The 20,151-nt window shown below is 38.3% G+C and overlaps 1 protein-coding gene across 5 annotated transcripts in view; it reads left to right on the top strand.

Moving 5' to 3' along the window:
• The window catches only part of apbb2b (amyloid beta (A4) precursor protein-binding, family B, member 2b), a 54,854-nt gene that overhangs the window by 1,844 nt on the left and 32,859 nt on the right, over positions 1-20,151 (top strand). For all 5 annotated transcript variants that reach the window (XM_044113776.1, XM_044113775.1, XM_044113774.1 and 2 more), the window contains exon 2: positions 20,050-20,145. The gene's annotated coding sequence lies outside the window, so the exon portion shown is untranslated. The remainder of the gene's footprint in view (positions 1-20,049; positions 20,146-20,151) is intronic.

Genomic DNA, 20,151 nt, shown 5'->3' with positions numbered 1-20,151 from the left:
TGGTATTAATGAACAAATAACATCCAATATATTTATTTAGGATATGAACAAACAATATATCTTATCCTGAGATTTAGTGCAGCTACAACCTGTCTGTGCAAGGCACAAAGATATGTCAAATGACTGAACATGCTAGTAATTCATTACATTTGTTGGCAAAGTCTTAACGGGTTGTAAAGGTGTTGTAGTCAAATTTTTGAGTCGCAGAATAACATGCAGGTACAATGTATCCAGAAAGCATTCACAGCGTTTCACTCTTTCTACATTATGCTACGTTGAAGCCTCATTCAAAATTGTATTGAATTTAAATGTTCTATTTTGACAGTGTGTGATTTTTTGCATGTTTTGTAAATGTATTTAATGCATTAAAAATAGAAAACCAGGAAATCACATTGACGTCACTGGAAAACGTGAAGCACTGTGAATACTTTCTGAATGCATGGTACTGCACAAAGTTCAGTATTTTTCCTCACTCATTCCAGAAAGTGAAGACCAAAATTTATACAGATTCATCACACAGAGTGAAATATTTCAAGTCTTTACTTCTTGAAATTTCATTGATTATGGCTTACAGATAAAATTCTGTTATGAAATATTAGAACACTGTGAAAACATTAAGTTCTGGAAACTCATGTTGTTATACTCCAATCGGCTAGTTAACTGAAAACACCTTCAAGGGTTTCCTGAGCCGTTAAATAGTCTCGTAGTCTGTGTTAGGTTTATGGGGAAGTAGTCTTATGCACAGATGTCCACAAGACAGCTTTTGAAATCACAGAAGCCACAAAAGGTAATTTCCCAAAGAAATTAATTTTCCAAATTTCCCAACCTGTTCACAGATTTTTCTATTAAAAATTTATATTTCTATTAAATATATATTCATAGAAAGTTGAGTGGTAGGAAAAACTACACGAAGTTAAGTGAAATGCTCCTGCTTAAGAACCCAATTCTAAATATTTAGTTTGAAAGCAAAAAGGTGTCTTGGTGTTTCTTAAATGGATTTACCAAATCTCTTTTACAACTTAAACAGTTTGCTATTCATTTGTAATGCATTTAAATTTCACCAACTCACCACAAATGACAGAGCCTTGTGTTTTCTCCACTGTAGTCTTCTCTGTAGGGCTGCAATCTTAGCAACATAAATGGCTTATTGTGAAATGAATAGGGAATACATGACAGTGTTTCTCTTGACTTGCACATAGTACTGGAGTAATTTGTTGCTGTATGGGTTGCGCAGCCCCTGAGAGCGAGGCCAAGGCTTTGCATTGGTGCTTGGTGCTGACTGGACCTGGCTTGTTTAATCACTTCCACACTTCCTCTGCTTCTTTCTGCCAGGTCTTTCAGATAATACACTTGTTTGTTTTATGCAAAAGTGGAGTCGCTTATCTGATTGTTTATGTATTTTCATTTGAATGTTGTAGAAAACCTTCCTGTTTTTGTTTTCTTGGGGGTAGGGAGGGGCTGAACGGGGATCATGTGTTTTTGTTCCTTACCCCTCTCTAAAAACTTGCAGGAGCCCTGATTGGCTTTCACATGGGTCGGCTTTGTAGTTGGCTAGTTCATGTTGAGCCTGTTGTGTGTTTTTGATTAAAGTTGTCACAAACACTATCTACCAAAGGAATTGGCTTTTTTTGGACTGCGCCGCTGGGATTTCTCTCCTGTCTTGCCTCTCTCTCCTGGTTACCGTGGTGCTGATGCATTTGTTTTTGCATCACATTTGCACTCGCACGTGTCCTCCCCGTGTGTACATTCAAGAGTTCATAAAACACGATGGTCTAAAAGCATTGTGAAAGAAGCAGAATATGATGCACGGAGGTTTTAAAACATTTTCCCCCTGTTTTATGCAGTGATGATAATCTGCATGTCAGGATGTGGTGGTGATCTTTCTGCATTCTTGATTTGTTTATGCTGTGGCTTTTGGTTGGCTTGGTGAAGTTGTGCAAACCACAAAATTGAACGTGTCAGTGGCTGCTGCACCACCATAGTGGAAATGCAGCACTGTCATCCTCTTCCTGCACCGTCTGTCTCGCCTCCCTTTCTGTCCTATCAGCTTCCTCTCCAGTCTTCTGCTCTTCATTCAGACCTGGATTTTGTCTGCATGATGTCATTGCTGATTGCTCAAGACTCCTGAGTTGTTAAGTTGGTTTATACTCGGCCCCTCGTTCTATTTCCTGCCCCCCTCTTCCTCCCTCTCTCTCCCGACTTCATCCCTCTTTTCCTCATCACGAGCCCCCTTCCCCCCTCCAGCATTTTTCTGTACAACACCAGGAGTTGCTGAGTGTGGAAAAAGTGACTTGGACATTTATGGGCCGAGTTTTAGGCCAAGCACTGCATTCTGTTCCCTGTGTGCCTGTTTGTTTAGCCCTGCGCTTATGAAAGTGCCTCAGTTTGTAAAGCGGCCCCTTCTGTGCATAAATAGTTTCTGTCACCTCTCTTATGTGCAAAATGAAAAAAGCACACAGGCACAGCGAGCACAAAACGCATCTGTGTTGATTAAATTCATTAGCTTGTAAAATGTAAAGTCGTCTTCTACTCCTCCTTGCAGATTGAATGTATTTGTTCAAAATAAAGCTATTACTCTTTATAACATTTTCTACTTTCTCTCACTTTACAACCAAATATTAATTTGTACTATATCAAAATCTTATGAGCTAAACCAGCACAATGCAGCACATGAAATGGAAAGAAATGTGTTTTGTGTTTTTTTTTTTTTTTTTTTTCCCCCATATGATAAATATTACAGTTGCCCCCCTTTACTTTGATAGTCCCAAAAGAAATTCAGTGCAACCAATTCCCCTCAGAAGTAAACTTGGTCCTCCTGTTTGTAATTTGATCTCACTTTACATAACGTTTTTTCTGAGAAGGCCCCAGATGTTTGACAGAAAAAATCTGCATCATGAAGTCTAAGCAACACATCAATTTATGTTCTTAAAAAAATATGCCAAATTGTGAACATTTTGCAGAGCTTTGGTTGCAATGAATAAAATTTGCAAACTAGCACTGATCACACATCTCAGAGAAATGGAGAAAGTCCTCACTTCAATGCTGGAGGTTTGGACTTGGATTTTTTTCTGTCAACTTTTTCTAAAACGATATCTCAAAAAGCATTAATTGAATCATGGTTATGGAAAGGCTTGGTGAGAAGACAATCACAGAAGCAAATAAGAGGCCCCTGCTATTTTAGGAAATCCAGAAATCCACAGCTGAAATGTGAGAATCTGGTGACAAGGCAGGATTTTAGGTTGGCCTCTATCAAGTCATGTAGGGAACACAGCATATAGAGGAAAAAAAACACTTTTTGGCCTAACTGCTTGTGGCATAAAACTACATCTGTCCACTGCCCTTAGCTAGAGTTGCAAAGTATTTCAAATCACAATCCTTGTCACGATATGAAAATCTTCGGACCACTTTTCAGGGATAGTGGGTAGGATGTTATTGTTTCAATCCCATTTGTATAAATTCTGCTTGACAGTAATATTTTCGGACTGTTGGTTTGACTTTCACTGCCCTAAATGTCCATATACTTGGTATATGTAAGATCCTAATGCTTCCAAAGAATATTGGAACATTGTAATAAAATGATAAGAAGATAGAAAAGAGAAATTAGTTGTGATTTAATCTCTTCAACATTCAGCAGTATTATCAGCATTACACCCTGATATTGTGCAGTTGTACTGTAAACCCAAAATCACCACAGTGAAACATAGTAATGGCAGCATTATGCTGTGGGAAAGCTGATCAGACCTGTTGGGAAGATGATGGAGCTCAGTACGAACAATATTGGAAGAAAACCTGTTCAGAGATGCTGACAGAATTCTGAAGAATCACATTCCAGAAGTAACTTATTCTTTCATTAGAAGATCATTCAGAGTTCTGACCTGAATTTATTTTAGAGTCAGTGGTAAGTCTTGAAAAGTAATGTTTAGACTCTCACCATCCCATCTGACTGATTATAAAACTATTTTACAAAGAAGAATGGGCAATTGTTTAAGTTTCTAGATGTGCAAAGCTGATACAGACATACCTCTTAAAAAACTTGTGGAGTCAACTTTAACACGTGATTCTAGAAATCATTGTCAATGGGGAGGAATGCATAAATGTTTTAGGTTTTGGATCGTAAGGATAAAAAAATTAGGAAACTATAGTTTTTATTTAAATTCTCAGTTGTAGGCCACTTTGTGTTAGTCGGGCAAATAAAATACATTTGAAGTTTGTGATGAAGTTTGAAGGTTGAAGGGCTTGGAATGCATTTGTGTTTGGAGATTTCTTAGCCCCGTGGCCCCAGCCTATGAGTCTGTGTGTGGCCGAGGTCATGGACAACACCCTGTGAAAACGCTCGGAGGTTTGCATGTGGGTGCATGCTTCTCCTCCGTGGGTGTGTGTGAGAGTAATCAGATAAAGAGGGCAGAGATCAACAATCGCAGCCCTTTTTCCCCTGAGAAACAATACTACCAATTTACCATGACCAAACTGTACAACGTCGATGTTTGTGTGGATATTTTTACATAAATATTGGATAAAGAACAACAGAGAGTAAATACATCCCAGGCTGTCAAGTTGACGAGATTGCTGCACTGCAGTTTCTGCAGATTCATAAGCTGCTGTGGACTGGGAGACTGTAACGTGTGTTGTCAATCCTTCTCTTCGCTTTGTCTTTCTACCCCTTATCGATGTTTCTCAATAGGGTTATTGTGCTCACTGTCAGGCAGGCTGGTGTATATGTGTGTGTACGTGTGTTTGCGTGAGCATTGTTGTTGCAGGGAGCAGACAACCGTGAGGTGTGTTTGAACAGAGAAGGAGCACAGAGGCCCTGTTCATCCTGCAGGCTGTGAAAATGAATGATAGGGCCCCCAAATCCCCCCCCAGTCTGTCCCTCTGTCTGTCTGGTTTGACAGATTTCACCCACTTCATTTTCTGTTCTACATTGCATCTTTGTTTTCTGTCTTCATGTGTGTGCGGGTGTGCACGCGTGTGTGTTATGACAGCCCCTGGAAACCCTCACTGAGCAACTGTCTTCTTGCTGTCAAATCTGCATTGAAAATGACTCATGAGTATGCATGTTACTCTACCTGCAAATGACCTGTGCAGGCAGACCAGCATGAACTTCTGCACATTAAGGCAGCCCCCACCTCTTTGAATCCCAGCATTGGCAGATTTACATTCCCACCCGGTGCACACATGCTCACACTTTCTCATCCACTCTCTGTTTACATGTTTCTGTTTCTGATGTTGTCTTTTCCGCATCGCTGCATTTTCACATGTGTGCCCCCATTGTCAGCGGTTCAGATGCGTAAGGAGTTTTTGACCTTCCTCTCTCGCTCTTACTCTGACTTCATGAACACAAACATATTATAAGTGAGAAGTGGAGGCTCAAATGTGATGAAAGAGACAGTAAAGGCCAAAGCCACTTGGTGCCTCTATAAGCTGGGCAGCTGCAGCGAGTTTGATGATTGCTGTGGTGTCTCATTGAAATATTTGAGTGTTCTCCAAAGTAATGAAATTTTATCTTTTGCCAATAAATGAATCCAGAGCACTTAAGCACTATTGAGGTAGGAAGGTATTTAATTCGATTCAATTTAGTTTATGTATATCAGATATCACATATACAACAAGCACAGCCTCAAAAGGAATTTTACAAGACAGACAGATCCAGTTTATATCCAGAAGATAAATAGCCAGTCCAGTCGAGTCGTACATAGTTACAGACATTCCAATTTAATCCAAGGAAATAAAACTCAGCAATCAAATTCAGTTTATTAGGGTAACTGATAAAGTTTTCTATCACCGAAAACACATCACATTGCTTTGAGTCACTGACTTTGCAGCAACATCTACTGAACCAGAATGTAGCAACAGTAAACATATGGTGGCATCTAGTTGTTAACTGTACAGCAATCCTTCATACTTACAATGCGAGTGCAGAGAGGAAAGAAAGCTACCTTTTATGATTGATTCTGATATGTTTTTGCTTCATTTAGGTTGTGTGAGAGAGCAAGACCTGAAGCAGATAACAGAAAGGTGAAAGCTCAGCTTCACCTCACATGAGCTTTCAGCCTCTGTTTGTCATGACAAATGTTAGATTGTGAAATTTTGACTGGAAATGTCTGAGCTAAACAAGGGGTTTGCATACTTTAAGACATAGTCAGAGATATTTGTTTTATCTCGCTGCTGGTCATACTATCTTCAATATGCGATTCAAAAAGCTTTTTTAATTGCTTCACATAAAAAAACACTGAGATTTGAAATAAGCCATAAAATTCAGACGAGTGCATCTGGAAACATCTTTCAAATGTGTGTTGTTGTTTTTTTTTAAGATCTAATTTGGGTTGCATCTTGTTAAGAGGAGATTGTCTGGCTTGTTGCAGCTAATTTTGGAGATGTTGTAAGGGTCCAAATAGCAAGGCTCTTAGCTCACTGGGTCAAAATGTATGCCATCTTTATACAATTATGAATGCTTTTAGAATCTTTTAAATGTGGGAAAGTAACACTCCCCCTTAGCTGCAGCTGCAAGACTCTACAACAGAAAGCAAAACAACTAAGGACTCAGATGAACTCTGATGTCAGCCTTTTAAAAGTTGAGTGACTATTTTGAGTTTAAGTTCTCAAAGAAATAGTATGTAGGCCTGCAAGGATTTACCAACGTAATCAACCACAGAAGAAAAATATGTTACTGCTAAATTTAATTGCTGGTACTTTTCTTGACCACTAAAGACAATTTTGGAGACAGTATTGTTTCTGTTTTGTGATATCTAGTTGAATGCAAACTGTGCAAGGCAGAGTTGTTAATTCATGTTTGAACTGCTGCAATGCAAGACCATCTGAAAGGCAATCACACAAACTATGGGTGGGTATGTTTCAGTTCATTAAGACAAACACTTCACACCAAAACACATTAATCATTGTGTCCTATTGCTGAAGATTATGACATTGTGATTATGAAATGGACATTCCCAAGTTTCTATTTACACATTTAATTATGGCACATTCAGACATCAGGAAGTAGTATTCAAGGATGGACTCCTGGAGGTCCACTATCTTTCTGATAACATGTATGATTTATTTAGATTTCTTTATGATCTCACACCACAAAGCAGTGTTGTCTAAAAATAAAGCCACAGTTGTACTTCTAATTTCTAATTGCAGGTTGACTGATAGGTTGATCAGTCAACCTATCAGAAGCTTTCAAAGCTATGACAGTACATCATAAGGGTTTGCCTAGTTTATGTAAACCTATGACTTTAAAAAACAGAAATAAATTCTGCATTGAAATAAAAAGCATTTTAGTAATCCCAGTGACCTAAAACACTGACTTTAGTCTGACTTGATATCAAGACAGTGAGGAGAAACAAAAATAGATAGTAGAAACAATTATCCTCAACATTTATTTCTTTCCTAGATGAAGAGTATATTCCAGTGGCATTCACAACAATGCATTAAAATTGCTGTGGATTCTCCTCATGGCTGGCTTTAAAAGTTGTAAGAAAGAGCACCCAAACGGGATCTCACAGATAAAGCTGTTTTGCTTCAAATGTCACGTTGGTGCAATAAAAAAAGCAAAGAGCTTTTTCCCTGCAGTAAGCAAGCTATTTCTGCTTTTTATGTAACATTTTATGTGTGTTTTAGTCCAGACCTACTTGCCCTCAGACAGAAATGATTGTTGTGACTTTTTCTCCTAGATGGAGAATATATTTCAGTGACTGTACTGTTTTTACTTAAGCTAACTGTAGCATAGCCCAGTAGCAAGCCTTATCTCCAGTGCCAGGTGCTACAAAAAGAACTGCTGTCAGAGTCTGCTTCTCCTCAATCTTATTCACAAAGGCCATTTGGATTGGATTATTCCCAGAAAATGTCTGCAGATCTCTGAATATACTGCCACTGTAGGAGACCAGAATTTCATTTTCCAACATGTGCACTGCTGGTGTGCAGTCAGCATGATAACAACTTTTGCGTGGCCACAGATGTCTGCAGAGGCGCAAGGCAGCCAGATTCCTGCAATCAAGAAAAATCCTTCTTGGCGAGCTTCAAGTCCTCTGGAAGCCAAGACTCGAGCTAGAGCTTACTTGTGTTCTCTGAAGGTGCATACATATGAATTATTAACCAACAAAATGCGATACTGGCAGCTAACTGTCATTACCTCAGGCTTTATTGTGTGTTTTGCTGTAGACTTGTTAAATTCTTCTGTAGAGGTGATGGGCTTTATACTTCATCAAACTAAGTACTGCTCTTTTACAAATGAAAGAAATATCTGATTTGTCAAATGATTCTATAAATGGAACCTATGACAGCAGGATATTTACATTCAATCTCATGCTTGGCAAGTCACAATTTCTTTTCAAGCTGTTTCTACAAATAATGGCTTTACTAACTTAAAGCAAAGAGAAAAATGTTTAGTGTATCTGGCCTTCCTAAATGGCAGTATCTGTGTCTGGGTGCATTTTCGTGTCATTGTTCTGAGATCTTTCACGACAGACAGAGGTTGAAGGATCAAAAGAATAAAGCAGAGCAGCAACATTTAGCCTTCCTGTTATCTACTGAAACCTTCACCAAGTCAGTTTGCTTTCCCCTCTTTTCAGAAAAACATCTTCTTGGCTTTCCATATCCGTAGTAAAGCAGATTGAATTTAGACAAACATGTATGTTTTAATTTAAGTATTTAAAAATGACATGTCAAAGATTGCAGCCTTCCTGACAATGAACAGAAGAATCTGTTTTGGCATTATAGCATTCAAATGCTTTTAATTACTGAGCAGCTTCGTGCATGTTTCTACTGTTATTTTCATCTTTGTTTCCACGTCTGCTTTTGGGTTGGAAGGTGCCTTTGCCCTCACCCTAATCCTCCCTCAAAACATTTTCTAAGAGATTGAAGTTGAATCTCTGGCTGGATCATTTGAAGACATCAATATTACTTTCAGTCAGAAGAAACAATAAAAGAGGAATTTAAAACTAAATGTGCCAGGTGTATGATTAATGTCCAGGCTTAAAAGTAGTAAGGAAGTTGTGGTATCAATACTCTTAGAGTGATTGCTTTCTGCTATATTTTCTATTACAGCACCATATATATACCAGTTGGGGATTTATTAGTCTCTTAGCCAACATCATTTATTCTCACCTTGGAGAAATCATGGCCAATCTGCAATATTTCTTTTTATTGTATGGGAAATAGCACAGTGCTTTGCATACTGTAGCTTAAACCCACAGACTTGCTGCATAAAATATCCCTTCACCTTATCCCACCTGATGTTTGCATGCAGTGGTTTTGTATAACAGTAATAGTGAATATAAACGCTTCAGATTTGAATGTAAGTACTTACACAAACCGATATACAATCCTACTGTTCAATGTTTGATTGCATTAATTAAATATAATCTGTAACTTGCACAGAGATGGCCTCTGTAGCTCTGCACAGACTATGCCGTTTGTCAGATACGATACAGCACCAACCAGTGAAAAAGCCCACGTAGCCCATCATTTTCCCATAAAATGCTAAAATGTTGCATTATTTTCATAAGCAATAATTACAAGTAAAATGCGGTAACGTGCAGAACTTCATCTGCAACTCAATGTTTCTTGTTTCTTCAATAATGTAACAAATAAATATTAGAAAGCCAGTGCCAATATTAACTAATGTTAACTGCTTTTTATGCATTTAGTAATGTGACTTGATAAGAGCAATGTTTAAGCAGCTGATCTGATGTCTGCACACTGATGTTTTCAGAGCTGCTTTATGTGTGTTGCTAGGCCTGTCAAAAATAATCAATAAATTATAATTTTTTATAATTATTATAAATCAATAATTTTTTAATTTCATGAAAAATTAAAACAAACTAATTTACTTCCCTTGGCATCATTTATCGTTCCCCCCTCTCTTTCTACCCAAACCCTGGATGAAAAATGTCTTCAGTTTGGTGCTTTGGTCTCTTTATCTCTGTTTTGAAGGACAATTTTGTTTACAAAGAAGTTTATTTATTTTGGATCTTTAAAATGTCTTCCAGTTCCAGTGTCAAATGTTCATTAGAATTTAAAGTTTACTGATCTTTTAGAATGTGCTCTTGCCTTATTATTTTACCATTATGTTACTTTAAAATGGTCTCAACACATCAATATTATTGTTTATCGCAATAACTTCTGGAACAATTTTTCGTCCGGAAAAATGTGTAATTGTGACAGGTCTAAGGTATGTGTTGCTAGATCTGTCTTAATCAAATTCCTGTCAAAGATTAACAGAAAGCTCAAATGTGATAATTTACTAATAGACTCAGTGTCCACTCAACATGTAAAATTGTGGTTCCTGTGATCTTCTGTACAACTCAGACCTCTTTTATATGAGGTTTTAAAATATTTCCACAGGGTTTGTTGATGCAGCTTTTGTCTTGTTCCTTTTGGCAGAATTGCTCTTTTTATTGGGCACATAAATTTAGGTTTGTTTTAAACACACTTCAGTTCTGTGCTTGAGTCAACTTGAAGATAATGGTTTCACAGGTCCATTTTTCTAGGTCTTGTCACAGCTTAATCTTACTATATTTAGTGGACTTAGTGTTTTACCATGTACTTGATGGATTCATTACAAGGTTTGTTGCCCTGCTGCTTTTTCTCCACAGACTGGGCTTTTATAATCATGTCTCGATGTTAAAGTTGATGATGTTGACCACCTCCTGTGTGAAACATTGAGATACCCCTCTTTTTACTAAATGTCTTAAGGGCTTGCAGCTTCCTGCTCTTCCTTCTGTTGGAACAATTAACCCTCATGCAGGCCGGAGCCTGAATTGAATGAAACACATTCCTGCTCTGTGAATGCTCAGGATGTTGGGCCACAGAAACCTTGAATCACAGCTCCAGTGCTTGTGGTCATTTAGGTTTCTGACTCGAGTCGCTTTTTGCATTTAGTCTCAACTGAGTCACTGGAGAAGCATGTGATGACGTTCCAGCCTCTTGATGAAATCTTTACATGGAATCTATTAAATAGTAATGCAGCTACAGATTATATCATGAAGTTGTTACATTATCAGTGTGCTCATAATCACAATAAGAACTGTTTTCAAGTTATATTAGGTTTCCATATGTAACGGGACATGCATTAACAATCTGCAAATAATTTATTTGGCTATTCATTTTTGATGAACAATCTTGAAATAGTTTTAAGTTGACATAATTCTTAACATTACAGAAAGTTTGCTATGACATAATGCTATATTTAGAAATTCTGTAGCTAACGTTTAACTTTTAAGGAATTATATCTGAAAGTCTTAACCCTCCATGGTCTTAGTATGATGGAGCGCAGCAAATGTCCGAGTTGGGAAGCGAGACGTGGGATGTCCCATCAGACCATCAGTTGCTGAAACCACACACACAAAATCTTTTTTAAAAGCGCACACAGTGTCAGTTTGACTCCACTGGACCTTGCACAGGGTCCAATAAACCTGTCTTCCTGAGACCGTAGGAGGGTTAATAGTATTTGTCTGACATTTTTAAAATGTGCTACCTAAACCCTAATGCACTGTCTTTAGTTCTGATGGGGACTGTGCAGTTTTTTTTCCCTTACAGTTTTGGTTTGGGAGCTCATTTGCCTTAAAATCCGAGTTCAGTCAGAAATGTATTTTGCAAATTTTTGGTAACAACATTAAACAGGATGGTCAGGAAAAAAAAGAGGAGGAGGAGATGACATGAGGATCAAAACCATTAGAAACACAGCGACTGTTTTAGTGGTCTTGTTGGTTTCATTGGCAGACAAGGGACATTCTTTCTCCCTTGAGTCATTCTTTCTGATCCTCTAACTCTGCCTTGATATCTTTTTCTCACATGCTAGTACACTTTTCTGTAAAACCTTATTTCCTTTTAGGGACTAAAATCTAGAAAATCTGCACTCTTAGCCTCGGCTGTGATGTTAAGCCAATCTTTTGAGATATAGTTTGGATTTTTTTAATGTAATGTGAGGAAAAAAAAGACCATGTTGAAATCACTGACACTCATGGACTAAGTGCTGTGTCGTTTATGTCTAGACCTCCCTCTCCTCTCGGATGTCCTGCCACATCACAGCTATATATAGGATGGGTCTCTGGGCTCCCTCTGGGCTCGCCTTGAATCTGACAACCCTTTTGTGCATGTCTGTCTGCCTGTCTGTGTTCTTTTGCTTCAAGTGGAAGACTTTTTAATATGACTTCTTGACTCGCTCATTGTAAAATGAGAAAAGTGCAACCACAGGGAATTTTGCTTCAAGAGCTTTGTCTAATAAGAAAAAAAACAAAAACTTGCCTTATCTATAACCTTAAGAAGATATAAACACTTGGACAGCAGTTTGTTTAAAATGCAATAGAAACAAAGTAATGAGCTTGCCTTAATAACATCCTGCTCTCTTTTGCCTCAGGTGCTGTTTCTTAAGCTAAATGGGCCAAGCTGTCTTTGATTTTAATAGTGTAGATGTTTTTATGCTACTCACTGGCAGCAAGGATTCTGCTGAGAGCACTGTCTGCTGCAGGTAGAACAGTCTGAGTGGCAAAATGATGTTTTAATCAGGGTATTACCAGGATACACACATAATATCCGTTAAACTTCAGGCAAGTCACTTTTTTTAAAATATGTATGATGGTCATTGTTGTAAGACACTTGGGCTTATTGGAAATGATGACATGTTTGTAAGGATTTAGATTTGATTTAAGCACTATAGCAAGTGTTGCCTTTAGCTCTTTGAGCTTGAATGTAATCTACCATTATGCTGAAGCAAAATAGGCAACATAAAAAACATGCTTCAGTTTAAAATAATTTCATAAAGCTGGTTGGTTGGTGTTGCAGAGATTTGACAGTGGTTAGATATGGTGCATTCAATAAGTGGATAGTGGTCCAAATATGATATTTAACATTTTCTGTTAGGTGGTGTTATGCAAAAAGAAAAAAACAAATACATTTTATTGCAGGGTGTAAAGATGGGGAAAATAAATCCAAGAAAATGCTGTTAATAGTGCTTTCAGCAGTGGGGTTTGGAAAAGGTTTCCTCATTAAGCAAAGTGGACTTGGCATGGCTTGGTACCTTCCATTTATCAAACTTCTAGGAGGCAAAAGATAAATGGGAATGTTGGAGCGTTGCATTACACACAGTCATCAGTTTGCCCAATGCAGGACAATGTTTGTGACGCTTTTGTTGCCCCCCTTTCCCCTCTTTATCACAGAATTTTAAGGGTTTGACTTGATAAGTGTGTCAACAGTGGTTTTTTTCTATTAATCTTGCCACATAAAACGTTGTTGTCTGATGTAAATAAGTAACTGTAAAGAAACTCCTTGTTTTTTTACAACTGGTCACCGGTAGTTAATTTTGGTCAAATAAGCCTCTCATTCCTTCCTTTATATTTTATTTGCCTTGTCATTTTTTCAGCTCATAGTTTGCATTTGGTCAAAGGTTACTGTGTAAATAGACACATGTGGTGACAATTGATCAGCACTTGAAGGTGTTTCAAAAGGGCATGTGTGCATTCATGTGTGCTTTCTGCACTTCTTTTGCCCCACTTACCCTCATCCACTCAGACATGCCTGGGATTCTTTGGCACACCCTAAAAATTCCTCACGCCTTTCTTTTTTTTTGTGGTTATTTTTTTTTTCTTTAACTCCCCCAACCATAAAAACCATAACAGCAGTAAATGATATCTTTAGCTGTGCGACTACAGCACATTGAGGCACTCATTCATTCAAAACACAAAATGCTTGAAGCCTTGAAGTCTCCTTTTATCTCCACAAGTACAATTACACTGCAGCTATTTCTGCCCTTCCTTCACCATCACTGTAGCCTGCTGAGAAGTAGGTTCCAACTGTGGGTTTGTCTTTGCAAGTAAGGCCTCAGTGCGTGTTTGTCTGTACACAGGGTGGTTTGTTTAGACTGACGTCTCAAGCAGAGTGTTGCTTTGTCTCTGTTATTTCCCGCTATTGACCAAACTCCCTCCATTCTCCCTAAAGCTTCCGCCATAAGCTGCGAAAGCAAGACCGTGATGGCTGTTTTTTTTCCTAAGCTTCTTTATTGTTTTCATCCATTCATTACAAGCACAAACTCACAATTGTTAACAGGTTGCTGATGTGTGAACAATTTAGGTAGAATATGCTTGCATGCATGTGATTGAAGTAGATAATAGGATATGAAAAAAAATGTATTTTTAGATTTTATTTCCTGTTCCACAGTTAAGATTGTAAATACTTTGTCCGTTCATCCGTCCAATATATAAGAAACATATAGATGTAGATGTCCAATCTCTGGACTTCTTACTCAAAAGGAGGTTGTCCTGAACTCTACGTCACCAGTCTCATGCTCCTTAAGTAAGGCTATACCAATATTAGCAGCTTAGTCTGTAGAAGTTCATATGGAGTCCACCATATTCAAGAAATTATATGTGTTCTGAAGAGGCTCGTTTGTTAGATTAAAATTACATTTTGACAATAACAAGCTCTAATCAGGTGTTAAGCATACATTTCCTTAAGCCTGCAATTTTGTATAAACTTTTTTATTGGTTTGATGTAATATTTACATGTCATGTTTTCATTCACTGTAAGTGGAAAGTCATCACAATTAACAGAAAGGCTATTCAAACCCTCCATCAGTCATTTTGTCCTTCCACGTATTAATCCATTCACCAGTTCTCTCCATCCTTTCACACTTATCTGTGATTTGTGAGTTAATCATTGATTTTGTCTTTGCATTCCTGCCCTGATATCGTGCCGCCCAAGTACTTTTGCGTAAACATTTAAACCCCTGAAATTTGTGATTGGAAATAATTTGAACTTTAACTTGGATTGTTTTGCTTTCTGCTAATTTTACATCTCGCTTTAAGATGAATGTTCTTAGTTGGTTTAGTTGTTTTCAAGCCACACAGCCTACAAGTGTTGAAGAGGAATGGGGATGAGGAAACTGAAGAAGCCAGAAAGTTTAGCTTTGGGTTTCTTGTGGAAAAATTTTCCATCCAACCTCAAAGCAAATAGGCGAAAAGATTAGTGGATGATTCAATGTGCAAATGTTGCAACAAATCTTTTAGAGCTTGTGCTGACTTTCTGCCATTTCCTTCTTGATCCTGGGTATTGTAGATCTGCGCAGATCCGTTCTGTCAACAAAACCAGAGGATTCCTCAGCTGTTTTCAACATGTGGTTAAGAAAACAGTCAGTTCTCAGGATACTTTCTCTGTCATATCTCACTTCCTGTGTGCTGTCGACAGACGTTCTCCTTCCCGACCTTCCTGGTATTTCCATCTTTGAGAATGTTTTCTCTTATAAAACCTCCTGCTGCCAGTTAGGTGTGAACTGCCAAAATTAAAAAAAATAAAATCCTCCTGACCAATTTATTTCGTCATTCTTCTGAACATCTCTGGTGTTTAAGTGTGAAAACACATTTTTGTGTTTCTGGGTACTTAGAGATCTGCACATGAAGACTTAAATTAACAGAAAGGTTCATAAAATAAATCTGCAATGCAGACTCTAAGCCATTTACTGCTTTACATTAAAACCAAAGGACTTGAAATCAATTTCTATTAATGCAAAAGTTCGTGTCAAGCAGCTGAATTAGCTGAATTTCAGCTTTGGTAAAGAGTTAAGCAGTGAGATATTTCACAGCTCAGCACACAATTGTATTTTTCTGTAGTCATCATCTGGCATTGTAATTGAAGAGTGACAAACATCAAAAACCGTCCTTGTCAAAGGTGCTGGAAATAAATTCCACACATTGTGCTACTGGCGTACACTTTATCCTGATCAAAAAGTTGAACACGCAACAATTTGGATGCTCTATTTTGTTATTTGCCATTATATTATCAAGCATCAATTTACTTATTCGTTACTGTCTAGCATCTGTGTGCTGCAGTTTGCGTCTCTTGTCTGTCGCTTTTGAAACAGATGGGCTTTTCTCATGAGCACGGGTGGAGAGAAGAGGAGGAGCAGGAAGATGGCTGTAAATCAGGGTAGTGGAGAGAAAAGACTGGTTTTATGAGTGTTTACAGGCCTTCTTACTTATGAGAAAAGACAGCAAATCTCTTCTAAAACAAAGAAAAGGCAGAGGATCTGCAAGCCAGATTACATGCTATTTATACCCCTTGAACTTTTACATTTTGTCTCATTATAATGCCAATGTATTGCTCAAGCTTTTTGTGCGTTACCATCACAGAGGATTGCATAAGGAAAAAATGATGGATGATATTTTGGATTTAATCTGACAAGAACTGTGACCCACTTCCATGTTTGCTGTGAACCTGCACGGCTTGCTACAAACATCAAATGTCTTTACTGACACTCTTCTATTAAGGTTAAGTTTGTGTCATAGTTGTTTCCATCACCTCGCTTTCTGATTGGCTACATGTCAAATTCAGCAGGCTGCAATCTCGTTTGTCCTTGGGGAACACGTCAAGAGAAGACATTCCAACCTGTTGAACATCCCCAATTTTAGATTGAAACTGTCCTGACGTCCTTCCAAGCGGGTCGGATTACTCACTGCAGGAATATCTATTAAGATGATCTTAGGAGCCATCGCAATAATTGGGTTCCTTAAGATTGTTGTAGTGGGAAAATCTGAACTAAACCGGTATAACAATCTTACCATGTGAACTAAGTGGATTGTCATGTATTGGTAGGTTTGCAGCTGGGACATAATCAGTCGATCAGTGTTCTATGAGATATTTGATTTTTGGGTATTAAAAGTCTGGAAAATGCATATTTTTTGCAGTGTGGAAAAGTTTAAAGGGTATGAATAGTTTTTCGAGGTGAATGAATAAGGACGGAAAAGGTAAAGCAATCAGGATTAATGTAGAAACTATGAAACTATGAATGTAGAAACTATGCTGAAAACCCTGTGAGGAAACAAACAGTATGAACAGATGAGAGACCAATCAAACTTCTGGCTGGCACCCATTTGGCTTTTGGAGCTGAAGCGGATTCTCTCATTCCAGAGTTTTGGAAAAGATTTCAGTGACGCAGGAAACAGAAACAGGCAGACAGGCTGACAGAAGAGGTGGGGTGTTAGCAGCTGCTGCCTTTATTGTTGTTTTATCCAGACTGCCAAGTTTGTCTGACACCAACACACAGGAACAGTCAAAGGTCACTGTCCTACTCCATGTAACAATGGAGATCTAATTTCCGTCCGTCTCCCAATCTGCTGATAAAGTATTTCTCTGTAGTTTTGTTTTTGAAGGTGCTTTTGTTCTCTGACAGGGTAATGAACTGTTTACATGTGAGTCCATGTGGATGGCTTGCCCTCACACTTACTATTTGTGTGTACTGTGTGTGTGTATCAGTGTCACGGTTGCCCTGCCCACATAGGAGCTCTGTAATTACCCCCTTCACCCCCCCATGCAGCCCCTATCTACAGCAGAAGGCCTCTCAGGGCGCTGCAGCTCATAAAAGGCGTTGCATTCACAGACTCATCCCGTCTAGTTGGAACCCCCAACCAGATGGATTTCTGGGGTAGAAAGTTATAGTTTTAATGTTTGTTAGTTATTCTGCTTTGTAGCTCAGACATCTGTGTTTGGGGCAGAAAATGACACAGCATCCCACATGTAGTCTTTACTTAGCTGCTTTCAGTTTTTATTTTTTTGCTTCTGAAGCATTTGGCTTGCAGTGAAATAATCACTGAGGTTGAAGCAGAAACTCTGAGAGGAAACTCCACTGATTTTTAAATTTTTTTTCTTTACATCAAAGCGTGTTTACATGTTTCAGGGAGAACTGCTGCTTATACAAAGGCTGCTTCTGGTTCCAGAGGAAGTTCTGTGAAGTTCCCTCAAAGGATGTCAAGTGAAGCATGACACATGTAAAAAAAAAAATTGTTTTAAAGTTTTTGCCCATACCTAATCTGGATCTTAGTGGTCCAGAAATAACAGAGGGTAATGGGAAAACTGTAGGATAATTACAATTGATTTGATTTTGTAAGAACTTGTTCAACCAGTGTTCCTTTTCATCTGAAGGCTCAATGTGCTAATTTTTGTTTTTGTTGCTATGTTGGAAGTATGTTGGAACTTAGAACAGGTTTGGATATACCAGCCTGTTCCTGCCAGCAGTTAGATCCTCAAGAGGAGATCCAACAGCTTACAAACCATCAGCACCCTCATGTAACCGGTAAACATCACTGGCCTCACGGCAACAGTGTTATCAGATGTTGGTTTTTGGCTCAATGCAAATAGTTCTAAATCATTAACAGATTTGTTGTTTAAATCTTACTACTTTTAACAAGTGGTTTCCTATTTGCTGCAAATAGGAAACCACAGATCCTATGTGGTTTTCGATTTAAGAAAAAGATGCAGATCCTTTATAGCTGTTACATCCGGTCTTCAAAAACCAGTCATTGACTGTTTCAGGAGAAATGACTCACTAGTTTCAGTGTGTATCCGCCCATTTTGAACAAACATGTTTTCACTCTTTCACTTAAATATATTCCCCGGTATGCAGGCTTGTTGGTGCAAGATTCAAGAAATCGAGCATGCCTTATAATTCTAATCCAGAAACTTTCTCTCCTCTGTGTGTTTGTCTCAGTCATAGATGGGTTTTTAATATGCCTGTAACATCAGACATTTATTTGCATACCATTTTTTTCACTTCTCTGCTGTTCAATAACAGCAGTGGTTCCTCAAGATTCAATGCCAGCCCAGGCTCTTAAACACCTACACCTGCTATGTTGCTTCTCATCCAACACCTGATCCAGTGTGATCTCACCTGTCCCAATTCAAACTATTTGGGGGAAAAAAAGCATTAAAGTTTGTACAGGTGGTCCAAATTACACAGCTGCCCCTTACACGCCGCACCCTCTCACTGGAGTTGGTGGTTTGCCAATCAAACCAGATGCTTGTTTTTTGTGTAGTACGAGGACAGCACGGCCTAAGTACCACATAAGTATGGGTGTCAAGTAGCAGTTGTGCAATCCCATGGTCTGTCTTTGTTTAATAAATCTGCTATGTACCCTGGTAAACAGCTTTAAGTGTGAAATAACTTAATATGTGTTGCCTCACACTTTAGTCTGTTTATCAAATTCAGCAATTTAAAAATATTAGGTATACTTGATTGTCCAAATATGCAGTTATTGTCTTGAATCTTCTCTCACCATCTTTGATGTGCTGTTTCCAGAAGATGCCCGGCTCCTGCTGTCTAATCCAGCTGTGAGAGGGGAAACTCTGGCATATCTGTTCAAATCATGCACCCATTTAAAACAGTGAGAAAAGCAGCATTTATTGCAGAACTAATACAGTTTTATTTACACATAAGGGGATGACTATTAGCTCAGATTTGTCGTTGTAACGGCACCGACAGCATCTTGTAAAGGACAATATTATTCATACTCCTGGCATATTTATGTTCAAAGTAAAATATGTAAACAAAACAAAACATTATTTTGTCAAAATTGATTCTATTATCTATTATTTCTTTAATTTCCTTTCAGAAACAACTTTCTTGGCTGAATAAAAATATTAACTTTGATATTTATTGTTTTATATGTTTACATACACATAATGAATGAAGAATGAAGCTCTGGACTAGATAAAGTGGAACTGCAGGTCATTTACCATGGAACCGGGTTTGTAAAACTCATTAATCCCTAAAATACTTTGTTGTGATGCTAGTTTGCTGTATAACCTGAAATTCACATATAAAGTCGTGTTTGCCAAAACGGTGGGATGTTTATTACAGACTTTCTAGTTTGCTCTGTGAACAGGCATGTTTCTCTGCCCCTCTCTGAGTTTTGGTCTGGACTCCTAATAAGTGTTTTTGTAGCACAAGTTAGTGTGTGTTCGTGTGTTCATGGTGTTGTTTGAAAGCAGAAGAAGAGGAGTTGACTGGTCTCATGTGGCATTAAGTTTATGATATTTCCAGGCAGCACATTGTTGGCAAGGCTTCATGAAATATGAGCCCTGCACAAAATGAGCTTGTGTGTTCCCACATTCATAAGGTGTATATATGCAAACACACAGCCATCCTGAGTATTAATGTTTGACTGTGCTTGTGAATAATTAATACCTTTTTATTTGTCCTCCTTATGTGTACCCCCTATTCGCTCTCTGCTTGCCCTGCCTCATGCTCTGTTATTAATCCTGTTTTATGTTTTGTTCCTTCAGTGCACTGCTGCTTTACTGATTGGCTGAAGAAGGCGCTGCGGACTACCAACATGGACCTGCAGCATCCTGGTGTTTCTCAAAATTCATAGCTTTCTGGTAAGT

The sequence above is a fragment of the Gambusia affinis genome, linkage group LG04 (genome assembly GCF_019740435.1).
Source record: "Gambusia affinis linkage group LG04, SWU_Gaff_1.0, whole genome shotgun sequence".
Lineage (NCBI taxonomy): Eukaryota > Metazoa > Chordata > Actinopteri > Cyprinodontiformes > Poeciliidae > Gambusia > Gambusia affinis.
This window is presented reverse-complemented; position numbering and strand designations above follow the sequence as displayed.